At 34.5% G+C, this 23,226-nt stretch overlaps 1 pseudogene; it reads left to right on the top strand.

Moving 5' to 3' along the window:
* The first annotated feature begins 4,293 nt into the window (after positions 1–4,293).
* On the top strand, positions 4,294–22,325 carry LOC107911607 (CCR4-NOT transcription complex subunit 1-like; annotated as a pseudogene).
* The last annotated feature ends 901 nt before the right edge of the window (positions 22,326–23,226 follow it).

Below are 23,226 nucleotides of genomic sequence, written 5' to 3'. Positions count from 1 at the left end.
AACTCATCAGTATTACATGATAGATGGAAAGTAACGTTGCCACGGGTCATTCTTCCAAAGACGAATGATTTAATTACTATTCGTTACTAATTGACTTTTCACAAAGGAAGATGTAACAATCACCATGAGATCAAACATGATCACATTAGACGAATAAATTTATCCTAATAAGATTAATGATGTCTTATGAGGGAAATACACATATGACAATGTCATTAATTGAACAGCTGATAAAGTAGCTTTCGTAATGGTATATAATAGGGAGAGCTCAGTCATGGTAGTTCAGTGGAATGACTCTATGACTAAATAATGTTGTAATTAATAGACAAATAGTCAAAACTTAATTATAAATTATTTGAGCCCTAATTATATATGCTCAATTGATCCCTCATCTAGCTCGATATAACCTTGATGGATTGCATTAATTGATGATATGGAAAAAAAAAGTGAAACGAGGGTTTTTTACAAAATTATTATAAAAAATAAAAAATAACCAAAATATTATAACTTTTTTTATTTACCAAAATATTATAAATTTTTTTATTTACCAAAATATAAAAAAACAAAAACAAAAACCTGCAAAAAAAAACCTGTGGCGGCACCAAAGATGCCAAAGAGATTGGCGGAACCAATGGCGCCAAAGAGATTGGGGGCACCAATGGTGCCAAAGGACTAAAATGTAACTATCTGCTGTTTCAAGGACCTAGCATAAAAATTTACCATTTTTGAATTTTGAGTGAATTGCTGCAGCTGTGCGTGTGGGGTGCACTAAAATTGAAATGTGGTTAATTGCCTTCTAAGCCCTCCTTATTTATTATTTTATTTTTATTCCCTTTCAACTCACTTTTTTATTTAATAAACAAGCCCTCAACCTATTTTTGTAGTTAAATAAGCTCTTAATCTATGATTTCTACTCATAAAAGCCCTTTATTTTATTATTAAAGTAAATATATTTTACCTAAAGTAAAACTATTTTAAAAAGTATAAACTAATTCGCATTTTATGTATTATTTTGGTAATTTGATGAGAATAGTTTGTTTAAAAATTTTACTAAATTTGATGAGAATAGTTTATAATTGTAATTTATTTTTTCTATTTGGGTTACATTTATGGGTGATCAGTTTTATTATTACTTCTGGTTTTTCAATAAGGCATGCCTGGTATTTCTATTAATTTTTTTAATTAAATCTAATATTAGTTAAGTGATAATTAAGATACTTAGAATTCTAATTAAGTAATAACTTTATTTTAATTTAATAAACTATTCAAGAAGTAATAACTCTATTTTAATTTAATAAATTATTCTCATCAAATTACTTAGTAACTCTATTTTAATTTAATAAACTATTCTCATCATTTAATAACTCTATTTTAATTTAATAAACTATTCTCATCAAATTACTTAATAACTCTATTTTAATTTAATAAACTATTCTCATCAAATTACCAAAATAGAGTTTATTAAATTAGAGTTTATTAAATGATAATAGTTTATAATTATAATTTATAAACTATTCTCATCAAATTTAGTAAATTTTTTAAATAAACTATTCTCATCAAATTACCAAAATAATACATAAAATGCAAATTAGTTTATACTTTTTTAAATAGCTTTACTTTAGGTAAAATGTATTTACTTTAATAATAAAATAAAAGCTTTTATGAGTAAAAATCATAGATTAAGAGCTTATTTAACTACAAAAATAGGTTGAGGGCTTGTTTATTAAATAAAAAAGTGAGTTGAAAGGGAATAAACAGAAAATAATAAATAAGGAGGGCTTGGAAGGCAATTAGCCACATTTTAATTTTAGTGCGCCCCACACGCACAGCTGCAGCAATTCACTCAAAATTCAAAAATGGTAAATTTTCATGTCAGGTCTTTGAAACTGCAGATAGTTACATTTTAGTCCTTTGACACCATTGGTGCCGCCAATCTCTTTGGCACCTTTGGTGTCGCCACAGGTTTTTTTTTGCAGGTTTTTGTTTTTGATATATTTTAGTAAATAAAAAAATTTATAATATTTTGGTAAATAAAAAAAGTTATAATATTTTGGTTATTTTTTTATAATAATTTTGTAAAAAACCCGTGAAACGAAAAATTAGAGAAATAGAGCACATATATCACTATTTGCGGTGAACGTGTTTTCTCGTTATAAACAAGATATGGCTTGTGAATTACTTAATTTTTTCGAATTATTATTTAGTTAGTTTGAAATTAAATAATTGAAGTTCAAAGTGAAAATGGATTAATAAAGTCATCATAGTTTTATGAGAGCAAGTTGATTAAATTAATTTGTTCATAAATTATAATACGATATAGTTGTCATGATTTTAATGAGATTAAAATCAATTTAAGAAAATAATTTCATTAGTTTAATTGATTATATTAATTAAATGAATAAATAATATTTTTAGGCGTAAGAAAAATATTTATTGGGCTGGAAAAAATATAGAAGTTGGCTTAAAAACCATATAACACATATAATTGACCCGATAAATGACGAGGCCCAAATAGGCTTGATTTTATAAGGAGGGGAGACAAACCCTAACTCAAGAGAAGGCATGGCGTCGTCCCACCTTATACACTCCAAGTAGGATTTGATTTTTCCTATTAAAATATTATTATTTTGTTATGAGTTGTTCAATTGAAATTCTTGTTAATTTTTTATAAACAAAAACTAAGGGCTAAGTTAACCATACACCTCGTATATGTTGATATTCTATCAATATATAAAGAAGCTATTTTCTTAAATAAAATTTATCTTTTGACAAAATTCGTCTTTTGATTTTTTAGCCCTCAAAGTTTCACTGAAGTGTTTATTAATTTGCGTATAGAGTTCATACTTAGCAAACCGAGGTTGATGAAGCGGAGAAGGCCGAGTGGTTGAAAGTTGGGAACAACTTAGTCCACTTAATCCAAAACACATGTATTATTGGGTTAAAGGGTTTATTATCGATTTTAAAGAAAATTTTTAAAATTCCACTGTGCTTAATTCCACTATTTTCAAACTGATTTTTTCAACAATTGATATTAGAATTAGGTTATGCAATATTTATAGTGTAAATCGGATTATCATATTTCTGAAACTTTTTGAATTTTGATAAAGTGTGATTTTTTTTAGGCATATAAACATTTTTTGGGTTGTATGTGTGATTGCATGAATTTTTTTATTTTATAAATTGTTATAAAGTAAAATTTTCAAAAATTATGGTTCTAAAATTTAGATTAGTTATATTTTAAGTTATTTTTTGGGTTTCTAATTAAGGGCCCTCTGGACGGTGGTTTAGCCTCGGCACGTTTGAAGCATTTTCCCTCTCAACCGCACCACAACAATCTGTTTGGATTGCAACAATGCAGCACAATCAAGAAGTTTTAACGCACTGGAGGCTTTTTTTTTTCCCTACCGGAGCTCTTTGCTCCAGCTAAAATTTCAACACCCAATAATAGATAATTTTACATTTATATCCTGTTTTGTCTTTTTTTCCATTCTTTTCATTTTTATTGTTTTTTCCTTCACATTCTTTTTTCTTGTTGCGGCTTCACATTCTTTTTTTAATTCTTAATTTAAAATAAAACAGTATTTATTATATTATAAATTAATACATATTATTAACAATAATTACATTTTATCTATTAAACAATTTAAATTGATTATATAATTAATTAATATATTTATAATAAAATATAGAAAGATACATTTTAATATTTTATTAAATGAATTTATAAATTCACATATATCTAATAATTTCGTAAAAATAAAATAATTTAAAAAACCCGAAAAAGTGTGGACACATAACCTAAAACAACCAAGACAAATCAAGCGGTTGAATTAAATTTTTATTGTATATGTATATTTATTTTTATAAATTTTTAATAATTTATTAATCGAATTAAAAGAATCAATCAGCGATGAACCGGTGATCTGACGAGTTCGATTAACGATTCAATTCTAAAAACATTGACTTTAACCAACTAAAGAAATGTATGTGTTATATAAATTTAAATTATATACGAAAGTTTGAAGTTTGAACTCATTATTTCTTATGTTATAACAAACTATTTTAACACTTATCTAATAAATAAGGTTTTTGATTAAGTCTTAATTCAGTTGATATTAATATTATTATTATAGAAATATATAAGTTTGAATGCGCTAAAACGTGTTTATTTTATACAAATCAAAACCAAAATGATAGTCTTGGAAAAAAAAGTAAGTATAATTTAAACCTTACATTTTACCTGTTTCTTTATATGATTAAGATATCTTCGAGTCTATTTCATGAGCTATAAAAATTAAACATTTCGGAATTAGGTAGTCTCCCTCTCACTTCACCAAACACAACTTTTGTCCCAGTTCTGACATCCAAACAGCTCTCGACTCTTTCACTTATTCTCAACGGTTCTCTGAGTCTCCCTGATCTCGAGAGCCCCTCTAACCGCGCCACTCCTAACCTAATCCCTCTCTTTTCTCTTATATTTGTTTTGCACTCACCGTAAACCCTCGTGATTCGTCTCTCCTGACCATGCTCAACCTTTCATCCACGCTCTCAACTCACGTTCGGTTCCTGCTCCAGTCCTTGACCGAAGCCAACGCCGACTCAGTTTCTCGAGACCTCTGCCAGGTGTTCCCCCCTTTCTCAATCAACTTTTTGTAGTCAGATACGCCGATTGGGATTTATTTTGCTGTTGCATTTCTAATGATTTGTCTGGTCACTCCAAAAACCCTAAAATTACGCAAAAGTAACTGTTAGTTTTAATGTATGGTAATTGAATTAGGTTGAGTTGAGATCTAGTTGACGCTCATTGCTTGATCACGTTGTAGCTCTTTCTTTACACGATTAACTAGTTTGGTGCCGTCTTATCCGTAGGAATATATGTACAGGAATGTTAAGGAAGACTAAGATCTAAGATACCGCTGATTTGTCAGGGTGTCGAAAGACATAACTAGCAGGCTTGGATGGGGTTTTTTGTTTGATTCTTTTCAATTTATTGCAATTTTCTGGATAACATGCTGATGTGGCCTGTTTATTTTTGGCAGTTCATCGAATATGGTATAGAGGGAAGCATTCTGGTGTTGCAGACCTGCTTAGATTGCTTGAACTCTCACAAGACAGATTCAAAGAACTTGCAATCTGAACAAGTTGTAGCATCAATTTTTAGACATGCAATGGACAAGCCAAATTTTTGTACTGTCTTCTGTCAGTCACTAAGAAGTATGGATATCAGTGAGAATTTTTTGGAGAATTTCTCAAAAGCAATGCAGTTTTCCATGTCTGAGAAAATTGGCATTGGTCTTGCTTTATCTGATTCTGAAAATCCTGATATAAAAATCTGTGGTAAGTTATTGTTTGAATGGGCATTGACTTGTTAAATGGATGTACTCTTGATGATGAAAGTGGAGCTTTTGCGTTTTTCTAGGGAAGAATTTCTGTATGGCTCAGATTGAGGAATTGAACTCGAATACTGCCTCTTTTGATTCTACTGAGCAAATTCAGAATGTAGTTATGTTCCTCCAGTGCTCTGGTGCTCTTTCCAAGCATGTAGAATCCTTTATGCAGATGTTATCTCTAGTTCAAGCTAACGGTGCTGCACAGTTTATTTTGACTCCAATACTTTCAGATGAATCAAGTGGGGCTAATTTCTTAAGGTGTTCTTCTCATCTAAAACCGCAATTAATCATGCAAGCCTCAGTGTCATGTTGTCTCTTAGTTTTTTAATCACTCTGTGATAATAGATCTTTTGTTCACTTTATTTATTCTGCAGGAATATGGATTTCTTCAATGAATGTGGAGAAAATGATTTTGATGCACTTTTAGAAGAAATGGAGAAGGAAATGAGCATGGCAGATATCATTAAGGAACTAGGCTATGGATGCACTGTTGATGTTGCGCACTGCAAAGAAATTTTATCTCTTTGCTTACCTCTGACAGAGATGACTATAGCTAGAATACTTGGCATGATTGTCCTCACCTATGCAGGGCTTGAGGACAACCAAACCATGTTTTCAACATTTAGCCTGGCCCTTGGTTGCAACACCTCATATGATTTGCCTTCATTGAGCTCCTGGAACATTGATGTTCTCGTAAAAACTATAAAGCAATTTGTGAGTAATACCTTTTTTTGCTTTATGCGGTTCTTGACGTCTTTTGATTTACCAATAGCCCTTTCCTCAAGGAGCATATTTTCTTTATTTTTGTAATGCATGCTGAATACAGGCTCCTGGTACCAACTGGATTCGAGTTATTGAAAACCTGGATCATGAGGGGTTCTACATTCCTAGTGAAGCAGCATTCACTTTTTTCATGTCTGTATATCAACATGCATGCCAGGTATTGTGATTTTGTTTTAGTGTGAAGTTGCTTGCTTGTTGTATTGCTTTAGTTTTTTTTATCATTCTTTGTGCAGGACCCCTTTCCACTCCATGCCATTTGTGGGTCCGTGTGGAAGAATAGTGAAGGTCAGCAATCTTTTCTAAAATATGCTGTATCAGCAGTGCCAGATGTATTTACCTTTGACCATTCTTCGAGGAAGCTGGTAAGAGCTATGTAAATGTAGTCTTTCCTTTTCTTGTCGCTATATTTGCAGTAGGAATAATGTTCAATCTTTCAGGCCTATATGGATGCAGTGTACGGCCATAAGCTTCACCTTGCAAATGAAAATCATGCCTGGCTGTGTCTTGACCTCTTAGATGTGCTATGTCAACTAGCTGAAAGGGGTCACACCATCTTTGTTCGATCAATGCTTGACTACCCTTAAAACACTGCCCTGAAGTCCTGCTTCTTGGGATGGCACATGTTAATGTAAATGTCCACAATCTCAATATGTTCTCATGCTGTCTGATGTTTCTTTTTTGTATCTTTAACTTTTGGTTAATAAATCTTGTGTCTATGCTTGCAGACTGCTTATAATCTCCTCCAGCATGATGTCACTTCCACAGTTTTCCCAATGATAATTAAAAATGCTCTGGGTGCTGGTATGGTACTTGAACTATGGAATGTGAATGCTAATCTTGTCATGCGGGGATTTGTAGAAGTACACAACAGTGAGCCAGACGGCATGATTAGAATTTTGGAAGTTTGTCAAGAGTCAAAGGTAATTTGGATTTTCAATTATGTTTCTTTCCTTCTGCGTCGCTCTGTGAGATACAACATTTATTCTGCATCAGACTGCTGCTAATGTCAAATTGTTCCTCCTCTTTTACTCTCTCTCTTTTTAAGTTCTTCAGTAGTGTTCTGCTATTTCCTTACTTAGAAAGGACTTTTATTTGAATGTGATAATTTATTTTTGGTAATTTCTCTTGTATCTTATTTGTTTTTGCAGATTCTATCATCAGTGCTGGAGATGATACCTTTTCCTTCTGGCATTAGATTAGCAGTCCTTGCTTCCAGGAAAGAGGTCATAGACTTTGAAAAGTGGTTGAGTGGTAACCTGAATACATATAAAGATGTTTTCTTGGAGGTGATATCAAGTCCTTCTCCAGCCTTTATGATTACTGAAGCTAATTTGATCCTAAGAATGTTTTGGCTGACATGTCTGATGCAACATTCAGGAGTGCCTAAAGTTCTTGAAGGAGATACAGTTTGGTGGATCACACGAGTTTTCTGCCACACCTTTCCATCATACTACTGCTGTTTTGAATCTTTATTTGGAAGCTAGTTCTACCATTATCAAGGTACTACTGTTAATTGGTTATTCTTGTAATCCACATCTGGTTAGGAGTGAGCAAAACCCGATTCGACTCGAAAAAATCGAAAAAAAATTCGAATTTCGAGTTAAATTAATCGAGTTATTCGAATCAACTCGAATTTTTTTTCGAATTTCGAGTTCGAATCGAGTTGAGTTTTCGAATTCGAATAATTCGAATAATTCGAATATCAAACTATAATATTTTACATTTTTACCCCAAACTCCCAAACCTTTTTACTTTTCTTTCAAAACTTTTACTCCTTCCCACTTTCCGCCAAAACTTTTACTCCCCTCCCAACCCTCCAATCTACCCAAAATCCATTTCTCACCAAAATTTTACTCTCCCATTTACTTTTTCTCAAAATTTTACTCCCCAAAACCCTCAAAACTTTTTATTTTCCCCCAAAAGTTTTACTCCCTTCACTTTTCCCCTAAAACTTTTATTCCCTCCCCATCCCACTTTCCATCTATCCCAAACCCTCCCCCTCCAATCTTTTTTAATATTTTCCCTCCAAAATTTTACTCCCCCTATTTACTTTCCCTCAAATTTTTATTCCTCAAAACTTTTTATTTTTCCTCTAAACTTTTACTTCTCACCCTTTACTCTCAAATAAAAAATCAAAATTATCCCAAAAAAAATCACTAAACATAAATAGTAATAATTTTATTTATATCTACTATTTATATTATTAAATTAAATTTCACATTTTATATTATTTATATTATTAAATTGTTTAGTCATATTGAATATTTATATTAAAATTGAATTATTAATTATGCCATAAAATATTCGTGTTGAAATTTTATATTGGTATCAATTTCACATTTTATTTTTAAAATAATTTTTATTAAAAAATTATATTTTTACATTTAATATATTTTTTAATTCCAAAATACATAGATAAGAATCTGAAGATAATTGAAACAATTAAGCAAACAAAGAAGCTAACCAGTATATAAAAAATTAATAAATAAATTATGAGGTGATGAAAGTTAATAAAAAATTTGATTAAGGTGGACAAATTTTATTACGATGGGTGACAATGGTTAAGAGGACCCAAAATTATTTTTTAAAATTTAACTTGAACAAATATATTCGATTCGATTCGAATTCCATCTCACTCGACTCGATTCGAGAAAACTTCAAATAAAGTTAGGATGATAAAATGAGATTCGAAAACTCGATTAACTCGAAAATTTTCGATTCGATTCGATTCGATCGAATGCTCACCCCTACATCTGGTATGTTTTTATTTGGAAACTAACTGCTTTTCCTGTGTGTGTATCCTGTGCAGGTTCTTAAAGCTAATACTGGGGTGATAGCCTCTACTCAGCTTCTCGAGGAAATGGAAAGGTTGCATGTGACAATAATGGATTCTACTCAAAAGTTGCAAAATGGTGGGACCACAGAGTCTTCAACCTCTGATGGATATGGAGATGATATTGAGGCAGAAGCAAACTCTTACTTTCATCAAATGTTTTCTGAACAGTTGACTACTGATGCAATGGTTCAAATGCTTGCCCGATTCAAGGATTCTTCTGTGAGAAGGTATGTTGTTGCTTCAGTACCATTCCTAGGTTTTGCTTTCATTGCTCCAAAAATATTCTCAGATTCATAACCACTCTTGTCTATTGGCATGCCTAATAGGTTACGTGATTATGCTAGTTTTGATGCATCTGGTTGATATATATATTTTTGGTTAAGGAAGGCATTCATCATGTCTTTATGCCACATTCTATATCTGATTTAACATTTATCATTATTTGAAAATTTGGATTTACTAGAAAATTTCATTCCTAAGACATGATGGTTCGATGAGCTGTTTATAACAGGGAACAACTGATATTTGAGTGCATGATTGCGAATCTGTTTGAAGAATACCGATTTTTCCCCAAGTATCCAGAAAGACAGCTCAAAATTGCTGCAGTTCTCTTTGGTGAGTTATAATCCAATATAATCCTAATATACCAGTTTTTATCCTAGCCGTTGAGGGCCATTCTGGCTGTTACATTAGCTATATGTTTCATGTGTAAGACTTTGTTGCTGTTTTAGTGTTCAAATTTTGCCATCACTTTTGTCTTTCTTTGGTTATCATGATCCATCTGGATAAATGTTTTAAAAGTATGTGCAAAATATTTGTAAAACTCTAGTTGTTTAGTCTATAACTTACTTATCCTTTTATTTGATTCAGCTTGCTATATAGTTTTCTGACCTACAAATATATTATTTTTCTTTTGTTAATGTGGTGCGGATAAATTTTTTAGGCTCTTTTATCAAGCCCGCCTTTTTATTAAACTTATTTCATGCTTTTGGAATTTCAGGCTCTGTTATCAAGCATCAACTTGTAACTCACCTCACTCTTGGAATTGCCTTGCGTTGTGTTCTAGATGCATTGCGTAAACCTGCAGATTCAAAAGTTAGTTATTTCTTAGCATTAGTGTTGTCTTCTTTCTCATCTTTGGTTTCTTTCCGATGAAGGTGTAAAGGAGTAATTTAGTTGTTACTAATGAATTACTGATGATCTATCTCATGTACAGATGTTTTTGTTTGGAACCAAGGCCTTGGAGCAGTTTGTGGATCGTCTGATTGAGTGGCCGCAGTATTGCAACCATATTTTACAGATATCTCACCTGCGTGCCACTCATTCAGAGCTTGTTGCTTTCATTGAACGAGCTCTTGTCAGGATTTCATCAGGTCACTTGGAGTCAGATGGGAGCAACAATCTTTCTGTTCATCACCAGGCTTCCTCTCAGGTGACCCCAGTAAACGGGGAGGTAAATCGTGGTGTTCTTTTGTTGTTGCATATGTAGAATTTAAATCTACAAATAATGGTGTCACAAAATAAATATTAGCTTGGCGATAATATATAATTAAATATTAGCTCATTTTTCTGGCTATAAATGATATCTGATTTGGTTTGCATCTAAGAGTTCAGCAGGATATAATATGGTGATACAATAATATTAAGATTCTGTCATTCAAGAATTTAGCTGTTAAATCAGTTTTTTCTTTTTCTTTGTAGCCTGCATTGAAGTTTATTCTTTTTAGATCCATGCATAAATAAGTATTAAAAATAAAGAAAGAGATGCTTTTGAGTTGGTGCAGCAAACTCAAGAGAAGTTTATAATGTATGATGTGTTTGGCTGGAGAAGTTTAATATGATAAATAATCTGTAACTTGCTGATGATCTGGTTGCCGTTGTGTTAGGATTTCCCCGTTATAGAGTTTTCCCGTATTTCGGGTCAATGATCTTTTTATTTGATCTATGCAATCTGAGTTATTGCTGTCTTCTTTTCTGATATTTGGAGTCACCATTTCAGTTAAATAGCTCTGGCATCGCTCAGCCAGGGCCACAACTTTCTTCTCAACTTCAGCTTCCAAGACATGATAGTTCTCATGATGATCGTATTAAAGCCCCTGCTGCATCTTCCAATGATGTGAAACCACTGGTGTCTTCTGTAGGGCAGCCTTCAGTTGCTCCCTTGAGTGATGCTTCTAGTATTCAGAAAGTAGTATGCCTCTCGACTTATTATTTTGTGATGTATGTGGGATTTTGTTATCTAGAACTAAAATTGTTCCTTAAATTTCAGTCGCAAAGTGTAGGCAGTGGTTCTTCTATGCTGTCTGCTTCCCCTGGTTTTGTTCGATCTTCTCGGGGCGTTACTTCTACCAGTAATAATTTTCCATAACTTTGTTCGGATGTTTCATTTGCAGTCTTCCATAAAACATTGACATTTTTACATGCTCTTATGCAACAATCTTTTGTTTTTATTACAGGGTTTGGCTCTGCTTTGAACATTGAAACACTAGTTGCTGCTGCTGAGAGAAGAGAGACGCCCATAGAGGTATTTGATGAGCGGTTATTGTCAACCATCTAATTTGTATATGGAAAATTGTTTTACTTTTTTCTTAATCAGTATGCATATCACAGTTCTATGTTTTTTGCTCCTGCTATTATCAACATGGAAACAATTAAAAGATTTCATATTTATAGATGATGTTATCTATTTAAACCGTATGTAATTGTGGTCTGGGCTATGATGAAAGAAAAGGATTTAGAATTTGCTACAATGGAAGTGCCAAAAAACATTCAAGTTAGTATTAGTTCCAGTCTGGTGTGGCTGTAAGAATTTTTGGGTTTGGAACCATTGATGTTCTTCCCTACCTGGCTCAGACTTACATAGTTTGCAGGTGAAAGAATGAGTAAACAGGTGGAAAGGTATGTGATTATGCATCATCTTGTTTGGGAGTGGACTGGGTGGAGCAAATAGAGAGTCTATATAATGTCATCATTTTACCCTAAAGTTGTTAAAGTAGTCTTTTAGGAGAAAAGGGGTTCATGTAAAGCTTGTAAGTGGACTATTTGACTCTTAAATGCTCCCAAGCGGAGGGTCTCTAAAAAGTGATTTGTTGGGGGTTTTAGTTTGCCTCCATCCCCTTTCCCTCCCATAAAAAACTCCCAAGCGAGCTAGAATATTCCCTTTACTCCGTTCTAGTTCTCTTCCTTCAAAACAGACTATTAATCATGATGATCATGGAATGTTTAATTTTGCTTTTTTTGTAGGCTCCAGCATCTGAGATTCAAGACAAGATATCATTCATAATCAATAATATTTCGGTTGCAAATATTGAAGCTAAAGGAAAAGAGTTCACTGAAATCCTGAAAGAGCAGTACTATCCTTGGTTTGCCCAATACATGGTTATGAAAAGGTCAGACTTAGATACTTTATTTAACATAAATGTTCATGCCTCTTTCTGTATGGTATGCCATTGATTATTCAACTGAACTTTTTGTATTTCCTGCTCATTTTTCTACTATTGAATTAACTTATTCATGTGTTTTATTGCAGAGCAAGCATTGAGCCAAATTTTCATGATTTGTATTTGAAGTTTCTTGACAAAGTTAACTCAAAGGCTTTGACTAAGGAGATCATCCAGGCTACATATGAGAACTGCAAGGTTTCTGTTGTTTAATTAATTTAGCCACGCAGAATAATTTGACCAATAACTGAAAAAATGATTTATTATCCCATATATTGTTTAGGTTTTGCTGGGATCTGAGCTTATAAAATCAAGCTCTGAAGAGCGGTCGTTGCTAAAAAATTTGGGTAGTTGGCTTGGGAAGTTAACAATTGGCCGAAATCAAGTCCTGAGAGCTCGTGAAATAGATCCCAAATCTCTGATTATAGAGGTACTTGTTTCTTAAGTTTAAACTTTTAGTTGATTATACAACCTATTGTTTCAGTTATTCTTATGTCCATCTACAACATCTGGTCTACTTATGATCTATCAATTGATTTGAATTTATTCGTTTTTTACTTTTGCTTTTTCCAGGCGTATGAGAAGGGGCTAATGATTGCAGTTATCCCATTTACTTCAAAGGTATGATTATTTATAAAATTAACTGATTTCTTGTGCTGACCTTAAGTTTGGGTTATCATAAATATGTTACATTTTGCAGATTCTTGAGCCGTGTCAAAGCAGTCTGGCATACCAACCCCCTAATCCTTGGACCATGGGCATTCTGTCATTACTAGCTGAGATTTACTCAATGCCGAACTTGAAAATGAATCTTAAGTTTGACATAGAGGTACTGTTACATATTAAAGCATGCCATATGAAGATGAGGTCTTTTTTCTTCAATATTGTGGTTTTCCTCACAGAAGCTTGGTAATCATTTAATTTATCTGCTTATTGTGTTTTTTCTCTTTGGCTTTTTAGGTTCTATTCAAGAACCTTGGTGTGGATATGAAGGACATTTCACCGACTTCTCTTCTCAAGGACCGTAAAAGAGAACTCGAGGGGAATCCTGATTTTTCTAATAAAGATGTTGGGGTATCCCAAGCCCCAATGGTTGCAGAAGTTAAATCTGGAATAATTTCTCCACTTAATCATGTTGATTTATCTCTTGAGGGTGCTAGTCCACCAAATTCTGGTGGCCCCACACATTTGTTATCTCAGGTTTGATTTTTTATTTTTTCAGTTGCTATTAGTAGTTAATTACATGTGTTAATATTTATTTCTTGGAGTTATTTTAGTATGCTGGGCCCTTGCGTCTTTCTTCTGGTGCATTGATGGAGGATGAAAAACTAGCTGCTTTAGGCTTGTCTGATCAGCTTCCTTCTGCACAAGGACTATTTCAAGCCACTCCATCACAGTCACCTTTTTCTGTTAGTCAGGTATGGCCGTTTTTTGTTTTCATTCTTCCATGTTCAAAGAATTGTTAACTATTTTTATTATTTAGATTATTGACCCTTGTCTTCTTTGCAGTTGTCCACGTCAATTCCTAACATTGGAACTCATGTTATTATCAATCAGAAGCTCAGTTCTCTAGGCTTGCACATGCACTTCCAGAGGTTTTATGCTGTTGTCATATCATTTCCTGCTTTTTCTATACATTGCTTGGTGCCTTGGTGATTAACTCTGCATATAATGTGATGCAGGGTAGTTCCAATTGCAATGGACAGAGCTATCAAAGAGATTGTAGCTGGTATTATTCAGCGCAGTGTTTCCATAGCAACTCAAACAACCAAGGAGCTTGTTTTAAAGGTCTGAAATGTCAAGTCAATGAAGCTTAGATCCAAGTACTTTTAAATTTATTCAATCCATTTTATTAAGGCAATAAGATGACTTTCCTTTTTTTTATCTCCATATTGGTTTACTGCTTTTAGCTCATTTTCAGAAACTGTCTTGTTACTTTTCTGTATTTTCTAGTATTTGTTCTTATGAGAGTTCAATTTTGTTTCTCTTGTTAATCTATATAAAGCTTCTATTTCTTCTCACAATCATTGGATATATTTTCTTTTAAGTTTATGTTTGTATGATTTATAATTTTCTCCTTGAAGTTATAGGGAGCATATTCCTGAAATGCCTGGGTATCATCTTGGAATGATTACAACCAACTTTTTGAACAATTCATTGAATCACTATTCTTAGTCTTAAATCACTTTAATCAAATGCAATTTAGGATTATGCTATGGAATCAGACGAGACACGGATCTATAATGCTGCACACTTGATGGTTGCAAGTTTGGCTGGAAGTCTAGCGCATGTTACATGCAAGGTTTTATCTCATATCTTGTATTTTCTGTTATTCCAGGCCTTGTCAACTTTATTGTATGGTTTTAATCTGTTGTTTTGGTGTTCTAGGAACCTTTACGTGGCTCTATATCAAGTCAGCTGAGGAATTCACTTCAGGGTTTGAGTGTTGGGAGTGATCTTCTAGAACAAGCTGTTCAGCTTGTTACTAATGATAACCTTGATCTTGGCTGTGCAGTGATTGAACAGGCTGCTACTGATAAGGTCATATGGTTGCTTTTGATCAATAGTATTTTGTGCATACGTGTTTCATTGAGCTAAGTTTCGCAGATAGGCTTGGTTTGATTTTCATGGATTGACTCTTACCTTGGTTCTTAAGTTGGTTTCTGTAATATCTATGAATCTCATGGATTTGGTTCATAAGTAGGGTTCATTAGTGACTCTAACTGTTCTAATGAAAATGTTCGTCAGATATTGGTTTTTAGGCTTCCTTATTCACAGTAATGCATCATTCATGTGGTAGTTTTTTTCTGCATAGAGGTGGGATTTTAGAAAATTGGCATAGAGTTAATGTGTTTTAACTGATCTTCTGTTCTTGGTTCTAACTTTATCCCCCCCCCCCCCCAATATGACTTTAATATATAGGCAATACAAACAATTGATGGAGAGATAGCTACTCAACTTTCTTTAAGAAGAAAGCATAGAGATCCCACATTTTTTGATCCAAGCATGTATGGACAAGGTTCTGTGGGTGTTGTGCCTGAGGCTCTTCGACCTAAACCAGGTCACTTGTCTCTCTCTCAGCAGCGAGTGTATGAGGTAGTCTTGATTAACCATTTGAATAAGGATTACTTGGTTCGAGAAGGAAGGCACTGATAGTTGATCCTTCCTGCTTGTTTGTCCTCTTTATCCTGTAGGACTTTGTTCGGCTTCCTTGGCAAAATCAATCTGGCCAGAATTCACATTCTATGTCTGCTAGTCCTTCAAGCTTATCTGGTGATGCTGGTCTAACCGGCACATTTGGTTCAACATCAGGGCAAGGTACCCCTGGTTACACATCTGGTCCTGGAACTCTGGGACAATTGGATGTTACTTCGGAGGCAATTGAAACTTCGTCAGCTGCTCTTTTGAGGTGGTTCAGTTTAAATGATACTTTGGTCTCTTTGATTTTTTCTGCTTTTGTAGCTGATAAAATCCTTGTTTCAGTGCTTCCTCAATTCATATTGGCGCAGGAGCTGCTCTTACCCAGCAGACTACTGAAAACGATCCCCTCAATGCTTCATTCCCTTCAACAACTTTGGCCCCTGAATTGCATTCAGTGGATACCACTGATGCAGTAAAAGTGAGAAACTTTGTATGGATGAATTTTGTGCTGGTAGAGTCATGATTTTTTACTGACGCATGCTCCCAACTGGTTGCTAGGAACTGGGACCTACACCACAGCCGTTACCTTCATCTGCTGTAACCGAGCGTCTTGGAAGTAGCATCTCGGAGGCTTCACTGAGCACAAGGGATGCATTGGATAAATTTCAGCTTGTTGCTCTGAAGGTTGAATGCAACTCCATTTTTTTTCCTGCCTTATTTATCCTGCTATCTTTTGGGTTCTGGGAGAATTTGGTCAGATCAGTGAATGACTTTGATGTCTGCAACCATCAACTTCTTCCTGTATTTATTTTCCATATTCCTTTTCACATTCAAATATTGTGATTAATGCACAATATCCCTCAGACTATAGCTGCCATCCCTCTTACTCTTGTCCTCGTACTACTTGAGTTTAAGTTTTTCCTATTAAACATTGAAATCTTGTCAAAATATGTTTCTGACTCTTTGTCAAACCATTCAGTTGGAAAGTTTGGTGACTGATGGCAGAGAAGCTGACATTCAGGTATTGTTAACTTTCTTCAACTTATGTACTGCAGCTATGTATTTTATGTTATTTATGTATCAGCAATGAACTTCCTTTTTGTTTGGTTATATTATTTGAGCACTGTTTTATGACATTTTTATTTTAGGGACTGATCTCTGAGGTACCTGAAATCATACTCAGATGTGTAAGTCGGGATGAGGCTGCACTTGCTGTGGCTCAAAAGGTATTCTACTGATTGTGGGGGGAAATTTTATTTTTTGGTTATTTATTTTATATTGTGAAATTGCTTGATTTTGATTCTCAATGCATATGCAGGTTTTCAAAGGCTTATATGAGAATGCATCCAATAGTCTTCATGTCAATGCTTATCTTGCTATTCTGGCTGCTGTCCGTGATGTTTGCAAGCTTGCTGTTAAGGAGCTTACTAGTTGGGTATGCTCTGTTCTGCATTTGGAAGGAGGCTTGTTTTCCTTGGTGTATAAAACAGTGAAGTTGCATTAGTTGCCTGTAAATATTAGTTATGGAATCCTATAGCTCCATTGCTTTGGATTCTAAACTTGTTACATGTTTTATTTGTAAAGAGAGTACGAGTAACTGCTATAACAGTTGTCTGTCTATAGTGGTTAATCTCTTGCCGTTGTTAGGACTTCATTTTAATGGGTAAAATGATGTATTCTGGCTAAGTTTTGCTATGGTATTCTGCATTTGGTGGCTTTGTGCATAATGTATTGGTTTGTTCTGTTGTAGCGGCTAGATATGTCTGGAATTATCTCTCAATCTGTGTTGATTGTTCAATTCTTCTCTTACAGGTGATATATTCGGATGAGGAGCGAAAGTTCAACAAAGATATCACTGTTGGCCTTATTCGAAGTGAATTGCTGAACCTTGCAGAGTACAACGTTCTTATGGCAAAACTTATTGATGGGGGAAGGAATAGTATGTACACAAGTAATTTTCCCTTTAGTGAAGTTATTTCTGCTAAACCCAACTCATGCAATCCATTAACTGCAGAAGCTGCTACTGAATTTGCGATGTCACTTCTTCAAACTTTGGTTACTGATGAATCCAGAGTCATCTCAGAACTCCACAATCTTGTTGATGCTCTGGCAAAGGTGGGTCTTATCTTTCTCTCTTTCCCTCCCTCTCTATCTCTTTTGTTTTCCCACTTGATTATTTTGGTATGGTCTCTTAACTGTTATGATCGTGCAGGTTGCTTCAAAACCTGGATCTTCTGAATCATTGCAACTTTTGATTGAGATGATCAGAAATCCTTCTGCAAGTATGGCAGTTTTATCCAGTGTTTCTATTGGAAAGGAGGATAAGACTAGGCAGTCTAGAGACAAAAAGGTTGCCCTCTCATCTGTTATATTGTTTAATTCTTTTTCCTTTCTTTTATTGATGTAAAATAAGAGTCGCAGGTGCAGGGTTCGGAAGAGAAATTAATAAATTGTTTTAAGTTATAGCTTAATTTGTTATTGTTTAATTCGTACATATACTAATACTATGTCTGAGCTCAAATCTTTTTCTTGAAGCAGGCACCCGGGCACACACCAGCTAGCAGGGAAGATAATAGTAATATAGAGGCTCTAGAACCAGATCCTGCAGGCTTCAAGGAGCAGGTGACTATTTGTTTCAGTATCTAAGAAGGCATAATGCTTTGTGCATATTATAGATTTCACTTCATACTGTTGGAGTGAAAATTCTAAGTTGGTTTTAAGGGTGTTCAAGATACAAACCTATGGGTATCAATTAACAAAAACGCCTGTTAAAAATCTCATATAATTGGATCTGCACCAATGTTTGAAAGTGGTGATGCAAGTACTCCTTGCAAGCCTGCACTATTCCTATTGGCGTACTTTAGTCATTTATCTTTCTCACTCTTTTCTCTCCTCCCTCTCTCTCAATAAAACTCTTTTTTTCTGTGCCCTGTGTCCACCGTCCTCTCTTCTTTTCTCCTGCATGGCAGGAAAAGTGGTATATCACTCAATTCTTGTGTTAATTTTCTTTCTAAATATTTTGTAGGTTTCCATGTTGTTTGCAGAATGGTACCAGATCTGTGAGCTTCCTGGTGCAAATGATGGACCTTGTAATCATTACATTGTACAGTTGCATCAAAACGGACTGCTTAAAGGGGATGATACGACAGAACGCTTTTTCCGTATTATCATGGTGAAATTCCCCCTTGCCACTCCTTTCCCCCCTTTGTGTTACATATAAATTAACAAGAGAACTCAGGAGATCCGAACTAATTTTTTAGTTTTACTTCATGCTAGGAACTTTCTGTTGCACATTGCCTATCTTCTGAAGTCATGAATTCTGGCACATTACAATCACCTCAGCAAGTGCAAACTCTCTCTTTCCTTGCCATTGATATTTATGCAAAACTTGTGGTGTCAATCCTTAAGGTCCTACTATATCCTCTTTTTCATTATATCAATATGATCTACTTTTCATTTGGATTAAAATGTTTTAACTTGTCCTCTTTTTGGAAATTTCTTTAGTTTTGCCCTGTGGAACAGGGATCAAGTAAACTCTTTCTTATGTCCAAGGTGAAAATTATTTAACTTTTATTTGTATCTTTTGATTTTGTTTTGCAAAAATATGTAATGATATTGATGGTGCTGAACAGATTTTGACTGTGACTATAAGACTTATTCAAAAAGAGGCTGAGGATAGGAAAGCAGCTTTTAATCCAAGACCATATTTCAGATTATTTATTAATTGGCTGTTAGATCTTGGTTCCTTGGACCCTGTCCCTGATGGTGCAAATTTTCAGGTACCATTCATCTGCATATGCTTAGCCAAGATAGTTTGCCATTGAATAGCCTAATTATTTTTGTGTTTATTGCAGATCTTGACTGCCTTTGCCAATGCATTTCATGCTCTCCATCCCCTTAAAGTTCCTGCTTTCAGGTAAGAATTGAGTTCATTTATGCTACTTTGGTTACTAGTGTAGTAACATGAGGAAAAAGTTTATTTAACACATGTTCTAAATAGTTAGACATAAAGAAAGAATCGTTAGTACAAATTTAAACATGCAATTAAAAAGATCAGTAAAAACTCTTGTATAAAATAAAACCTCTTCAAAATAAGCGAAAAGTTTTCCTTCTCTTTGCCACAAACAAGGCATTAGAGTGGCTAAAAATTACTAATTGCGAGTAGTTTATAGCTAAACAATGATAAAACATGTGAAAAAAAAATACTTCAACCAAACGTAGCATTAGTTTTTAATATATGCAAGAATATGCTTTTAGGATGTCCCGTCTCCTCTTGAAAAGCATCATTTAGATACAATTTTTAGTCTTGAGTAAAAAATTTTCCGTGTGAAGGGTTGGTTTAGTCATCATATTCTTATTTCCTTGAGTGGATACCTTATAGTGAATTGGCTTAACTTGTAGTATGGTTTATGATAAATGGGCATTCTGGGATAAGGTACCTGGTAGCTACAATTAAATGCTTCTGTTACTGTTTTATTTCTCATGAATCATTCAGTATAGCTAAACTATCTGATGTCCAAAAAATAATTACCTGGATGCTTCTATGCACTTTCTTATCCCCACGAACTTTGCTTTTTATTAATGCTTTAAGGAGCACTTCAATGAAGACTATCCTGAGAACACTGCATCCAGTAGGATGAAGTTGGAAAACCAATAACTTGTTGAGCATTAATATTTGGCATGCACATTTACAATCCGGAAGATGCTATTTGTAAGTCCTGTTACTTAAGTTCATTGCTTGCTTTGCTGTTATAGTTTTGCATGGCTGGAGCTTGTCAGTCACAGAAGTTTCATGCCGAAATTGCTCACTTGGAATGGTCAGAAGGGTTGGCCCTATATCCAACGATTGCTGGTAGACTTGCTTCAATTCCTGGAGCCGTTTTGAGGAATGCTGAGCTCGGAGTGCCGGTTTGCCTCTTTCTAAAGACTTTTTGGTTATTTGTTTTCATTGTAAACAAATTATGCTGGTCCTACTGATTCTCTCTTGTATTATATCCATTTTAGGTTCATTTTCTGTATAAAGGCACACTCAGGGTGCTGCTGGTTCTACTTCATGACTTCCCTGAGTTCCTGTGTGATTGTCATTTTACCTTCTGTGATGTGATTCCTCCGAGCTGCATACAGATGCGAAATATTATCCTTAGTGCTTTTCCACGCAATATGAGGTTACCAGATCCATCTACTCCCAACTTAAAGGTGTTAGTTCATCATGCTCTCTCCCTCTCCCTCCCTCCCTTCCTCTTCATATTGTTTAGTTTAATCAAGAAAGTAATTCTGAAATCATTGTGTGCAGATTGATTTGCTTCCGGAAATCAGAGAACCCCCTCGCATCCTTTCTGAGGTTGATGCTGCTCTGAAGGCAAAACAGATGAAGGCTGATGTAGATGAGTATCTCAAGGTTCTCAAATTAACTCTTAATTTTTTGCTGGACTCATGAGCTTGTTTCTTACCTTTCCCTAAACGTTTTGGTTTCTTGGTTGTTTACATCAACCTATTTCTCTTATCTAAAATTTTCAGATTTGAGAACCATTTTTCTCTCCTACTTTTCACTGGAATCTTTATTACTGTCAAAGGTCCATTGAATTAACCTTTTTAAATTATTTGCTAAAATTTTCTGAAAAATTCTCTGCAGATGAGGCCACAAGGAGGATCTACATTTCTAACTGAACTGAAACAAAGACTACTCCTTTCACCAAGCGAGGCAGCAGCAGCTGGTACCCGTTATAATGTTCCATTAATCAACTCACTGGTGCTATATGTCGGTATGCAGGTATTCTAAAGTTTCTTCTACTTTTCTAGATGTTATCATTCAGTAATCAATTTTTATCTTCACTATGCATAACATGTATTAATTTACTAGGTATTTTGTTTTTAATCCCATCCAGTTAATTGGAATGAGGCCTTATTATGGAATCCTTCTAATGATATGGTGAAAAATGTAGAATGACATGTTTCTACTGAAAATATATCATCTGGCATTTAATGAGTACTTGTGGAAAACTGCTTGTAGGCAATTCAGCAACTGCAGTCGAGAGTACCTCATGCACAGTCAGCAGCAAGCACTGCTCCAATGAGTGTGTTCTTAGTTAGTGCTGCCTTGGATATTTTCCAGACTCTAATAGCAGACCTTGATACCGAGGGGCGTTATCTTTTTCTCAATGCAATTGCAAATCAATTGCGATATCCAAACAACCATACGCATTACTTCTCCTTCATCTTACTATACTTATTTGCCGAAGCGAATCAGGTAAGAATTTCTGTTTCATGGTAGTAAATTATTATTGCATTTCTAATGGACTGAGGATAAACTTTTCTTTCTACAGGAAATTATCCAAGAGCAAATCACAAGAGTTTTGTTGGAACGGCTGATTGTTAATAAACCTCATCCTTGGGGTCTCCTCATTACCTTCATTGAGCTCATAAGGTAAAAATTGATTCTGAATGTGACCTCGTCTTTTAGTTTTTCTGGTATGTAATATGATGTCAAAACAGTTAATGTTTTTTTTTCTCTTTTAATTTCAGAATCCTAGATACAACTTCTGGAATCGATCTTTCATAAGGTGTGCACCCGAGATTGAAAAACTCTTTGAATCTGTTGCAAGATCATGTGGGGGCTTGAAACCTGTGGACGATAGTATCGTTTCTGGTTGGGTTTCCGACAATGCACACTAGCCAGTTAAAAACTCTTTTCAATGCCATAATGTAATAGAACTGTAATTTAGAGTATCTGTAAACTGTACAAGTCTTATATTGTTATTGTCCCTAAGAATTCTGTATTACAAGCCAGTTAAAACTTATTCCAATTACTGCCTTCTTTCTTTGTTGTAAATGGCATGCGAGGACTGCAAGTTCATTTTATACATTTAGAAGTATACAAAAATTGTGAATTAAGCACCCCATTGGTTTAGGCTAATTTGTCCGTTATCTCAGATTCTTTCTTAGTAGATGTTAATGATTTTGGATAACCTGGTGATACCTAGTCATTCCCTAGTCCGTCAAATATATATTAAGGAAAGTCGGGCCAATCAAATTAAATCAAACTCGGCAGGAAACTGAACCACAACAATGAACAAAATTTAACTCATCTATTCGCACTTCTCCTAGAAGAAGAGGGATGGAAATCAGGGGCTGCTGCCCTTTCTGCAACTCCGAACCTGAAGCCATTCCCATCTTTCAAGGGATTGCAATTAATGCAGATTATGTAGACTGCTCCTTTCCTCCTGCAGTTTGGCTCAAATGAAATCTTACATTAGACTATCTTCCTCATCGTTGCCTACTTTGTTATTGCATTTGGATTGCGAGAAAAGCTATCATTTTTTATAAACCTTTGAATGAAAACATGATTATTTCTAGAGCGATGTCTCTCGCGTTGTCTTTTAATTCAGAAAACAAGGGCTGGCCGTCTATCATACAGGTTGAGTTTAAATGGTCACCGCCTAGCCTTAGGTAGTTTAAACTTGACTGTGATGACTCTTGATTTAGAAAGCCGAGCGCTACGTCGATGTATTAACATATCACTGGGGCTGGATTGTTTCCATATTCCTTTATTGCCATCTGATATTCTATCTTGATTGGATGTTTGTATTATTGATCTCATTAGCCTCTAGAAATAAATGTCATGAAATAAAAAATGTTC

The sequence above is a fragment of the Gossypium hirsutum genome, chromosome D11 (genome assembly GCF_007990345.1).
Source record: "Gossypium hirsutum isolate 1008001.06 chromosome D11, Gossypium_hirsutum_v2.1, whole genome shotgun sequence".
Lineage (NCBI taxonomy): Eukaryota > Viridiplantae > Streptophyta > Magnoliopsida > Malvales > Malvaceae > Gossypium > Gossypium hirsutum.
Note: the sequence above shows the minus strand (reverse complement) of the source record. Positions and strands in the feature narration are given on the sequence as shown.